Consider the following 4571-nt stretch of genomic DNA (forward strand, 5'->3'; position numbering starts at 1 on the left):
ACTATTATTCATTTAACAAAATATTCACCTATACAAGAGACATGACTACCCGTGTATGTACCTTTATATGAACATAAATGTGCCTTTTAAAAGAGCCACATGATGGTGATCCATAAAAAACACTTAGAAGTTATATAAATAGGTTAAAACATGAAATAGGGTTTAAGCTAACTCCTGATCAAAAACGTACTTCAAAATAGTATTCAAATCTCCCTCTTTGTAGCCAGTCTGGTTATCTTTGGTTGTTGCTGAATTATTCCGTGTAACAACAGAATTACACCTCTGTAATCTGGCTTTGTAAAATGTTTTTAGACACCAGCTGTAATTGTTAAGCCAGCTAATTAATGTAAAAAGCCTGAAAAGTAGATTTGATGCTGGGACTGTGTAATGTCCTGTTGCATGACCCAGTTTCAGCCAGGTTTTAGCTGTCACATCAACAGGCTTATTTGACTCTAGAATACTTTGATACACACTGGAGGTCATAGTTGACACAAAGGTCTTATGGCTGCAAAACAAGCCTAAAGCATCACCCCTCCAACTCTGTGCTTGACAATTGGTATGAGGTGTTTGTGCCTATGTGCTGTGTTTGGGTTTCAACAAACTTTGTACTGTGGCCTAACATTTCCACTGTGGTCTTGATGTAACTTTGCCTAAAGTACGCCATTCTGCCATATCCTTTTTTTTTTTTCAAAAGAAAAGACTCCAGGCAATCCTTGAAAATGAAGTTTACTTGTACAGTCTTTTTCAAATTGTGGTTTCATGAACATTAACATTTAACATGCTAGTTGAGGCCGGGAGCTATTTTTTTCTCCTTTTTTTCTATGAGCATTGGATGGTCTGACATTGGGGTGAAGTTCATGTGAATGTTTCAGACAGTCAAAAAGCCAAAACCTCAGCTTTTATAGAGGTTCTCATAGATATTGAGGATTTTTTTAATGACTTTTTAACATTTTCACAAATTGAAAAAATGTGCTAACATACTGAGGTGTTTGGTAGTACTTCTCTGGTAAGGAACAAACAAACAAACAAACAAACAAAATCCCTTCATATTCTCATAAAAAGCAGATAGACTGCAGATAAACTTGAATAAATTCATAACTGTTTGGCCACAGATTGAAAATAAAGTGAAAACAGCAGAGAGCAGCTGGTAAACACAATGTTCTTCTGTTGTTTGGCTGTCATTCTCACTTTAACAATCAAATCCACAGCAACCCGAGAGAAAACTCACAGCACAAATACATCTGCAACAGAAGACAGTTTTCTTTCATTTCTACTTCTTTATGGGTTTTATTTTTTCAATACACAAAACTGATAATTTCTTTTCAAAAGCACTGAAATGATGACATTTCACAGGATGATTCAAAATGAAACCTCTGCACATTTCTCACTTTGAGTTTATTTTTTAAAAACTTTGTGCATCTGATCTGAAACTCAAATCCAAGATAAAAAAATTGTCAGGATGTAAATTCAGGCTGTAATTGGATGTGCAGTCAGCAAATCTACAGCAAATGTGTGATGTTACGTTTACTTTCTCCTGAAGGGCAGTAGCTGGTGAATGTAAATTACAATGAGGAATTATAAGAGTAACCGGACAAATGGTTCATGGCATTTTATAAATAATATTGAATTGAATGTACCAGTTGCATCAATATAAAACATCTCCATGATGTAAAGCTATCATGGCAAAAACAGTAAGTAAATGAGAATATTGGGATAGAAACTGCATCAGATAATTATTTGTGTTGACTGGTCTCACAACTTATTTGAATTCCTAATATGATGAAGTAAAATCATTACCTGGATGTTTAATTAATGATGCTAAGCTGAAGGGTAAAACCAATTCTTTAACTAAAACAAAACCTAATAAAACAACTGCCAGTGTGACATTACAATTACATTAACTGCCGGCTGTAATCGGTGACTCATTTTAATTAAAGATGAAACAGCAGCCAATGGCAGGACACTCATGGCTGTGTTAGTTTCTGAGTGTTTGTGGTGCTAAAATGTGGAAATACAAAGAGACAAATAGGAAAATACCAAAGACAGAGCTGAGGGCAAGGTGACCGCTGACATGAAGGGAGTGTTGTGGTGACGTTACCTGAGGGGGAGCATGAGGAGACAGAAACACGGGTTAAAAATGAACAAATGGAAGTACAAAACACTGATTTTGGCCTTTAGAAGTGATGGATGTAAAGGGCAAGTACACCTTTAAACAGAGCAGGAAATGTCCTTCCCTTCATGTTACATTACAGATGCTACAGGACTACATTATATACATTATGAAAAGGCTTTTGGCTGCTTGATGGAGAACCGGAGGTTCATGTTCTCGTCCACATGATCTGAAATGACCTTTCCTTTAGCATTTACTTGTCACCACCTCCTTTGTCTTCTTTGCTTTACCAACGGACAACGTAACTCAACCCTGCCTCTCAGGCCGCTAGTTACCCCACAACTCTTATGTCTAATAATGTTCACTCTTTCACCCTCTCCACCATCAGCTTTCTTTGGCCACTTTGGGTTCTTTAGATCCTATAAAATATTCTCAGTAGTTTTGGCAATCAGTGGATAGATAAACCAAAGACCAAAAATAAACCTTAAAACTGTTTACCCAAAAAGTAACATTCTAGTTCAAGAGAAATCTGAACTGAGAAAATAGAGATAATACAAACTAGCAAAAAACAAAAATGGAGTTTCTTAACGCCGTTCAGACCAGACGTGTTGTATGAAAGACTCTGGCTTATCTCCAGTGACTCACAAACTATTTGCTGTGTGGTTGTGAAACTGCTGCTAACCGTCAGAGAGATCACAAGGAGGAGTTTAGGCTCACCCTCTTCATGACTGATTTCATCCAGCAACTTCAAACCAGTACTTTTCTTGCTGTGACATTTATATTAGTTATTTTCAGGTTAGTTTTATTGCTATTACATTTCCAGTTATATTTCTGTTATTTTGGTGAGTCCTTATCGCTTGTGCATAGTTTCACATTGTTGTCTCATCACTTAGATTTAGTTCAGCTGTGCTTAGTTTCCCAGGTGTCTCCACTGACCTTGATTATCTTTCTACATAATTCTTGCGCGCACACACACAAACATATGTGTGTGTGTGTGTGTGCGCGCACGTGTGTGTGTGTTGTCGTCGTCGTCGTCGTCTTTTCATTCAATAGTCAAGTTTTCAGCACAAGGCCAATTCAGTATGCCCTAATGATTCATTTTTTCATATCTATTTTTTTGCTAGTTTGTATTTCCTCTAAGGAGCTTGGAAAGAAAAGTATCTGGACTTCTTCTAATGCCCAGCTGACCCATGTGATAAAAAGCCCACTGCTCAATACATAAATGAACCCATACAAGATGCATTTACAGTCTTAGTTGCTCATTTCAGGTGTTATTTTTTAGTGATAACGATAAAATTGTGGCTTAAGAATGAAAAGAAGAAAGGGGGGATGACTTATGGTGACTCGCTACCTTGTGACTATTTTAAAACACCTTATTTTAAAATATCTTAAATATTAGTACGCAACAGTGGAGGTTTTTTATGTATTACCTCATTTGTCAATATGGGAAAACATGCAAGTCTTTTTTATTATCTGAAATAAAAATGTATTTCAAACAATTTTTCCACACATTTCCAGACTGAATCGAATGATTTTATGATCTTGCCCTCATCCCTTTTATGTTTCTACTGTTTCTTTCTGTATTTCATTTTACCTAGCTCAGATATAGACACACACTATATTACTCTGGTGCATAGCATTATAAATCACCCACTGACACTTGGTCCATAAAACTCAACATGTTAACGTCTGCTACCATTGGTCAGAGCCAACATAAAACACTTTGAAGGATGTGCATGACACCTACACATGACTGCAGACTGCATTATGTCCTGTTAGCATGAGTGATGCTTATTCTTTGTCACTGACAGAACACCCTCTCATTTTGCCTGGGTTTCTAAAAAGTTTAAACACCAGCCAAACTGACCAAAACAATAGATAAAAACATTCCCTGTGTGTTGTCTTCAAGGAGTCACCTCACCGCTTGAGTGGATGGAATTTCCACTCCATTTGCCAGAAATCCCAAAATACACCTCTAGCTGTCCCTGAGAGTCAACTGAGCAGCCTCCAGATGTCCTGAATATCAGCCTGAGTGTCCTTGACGTACCTCATTGTTAAGACCCTGTGCTCTCTTGCAGATTACAGTTGAATGAGGGGATTTGAAGTGTTATTCTCTCTCGGTGCCGACAGCTTTTTGTACCTGACTCAGGACGGTCGGAGTGGCGTACACTGGCAGAGAGAGTAAAACAGGTAAAACTCCCTTTCTTCCAGCCTGGGAAATTTCACTTCAGGTTCAATTCAATTGGTTACTTTTTAGAGACTTGTCAGACTTAACATTTATCACTATACTGGATATTATTTAGGTTTAAGTACCAATAGATTCTTTGACTGACTTTCTGATTGATAGCAAAACTTGAAACTGTATAGAAGCTGTATAAAAGCCTTTATAGAAAGTTGTGCCTTCCTGCTGAAAACAAACCCATTTCAAAGAGTTCATCATTTCCTTTTAAAGGGAAACGCT

This window comes from Rhamphochromis longiceps, linkage group LG3 (genome assembly GCF_057381845.1).
Source record: "Rhamphochromis longiceps isolate RC_006_pf linkage group LG3, R_longiceps_female_GT1.1, whole genome shotgun sequence".
Taxonomy (NCBI): Eukaryota; Metazoa; Chordata; class Actinopteri; order Cichliformes; family Cichlidae; genus Rhamphochromis; species Rhamphochromis longiceps.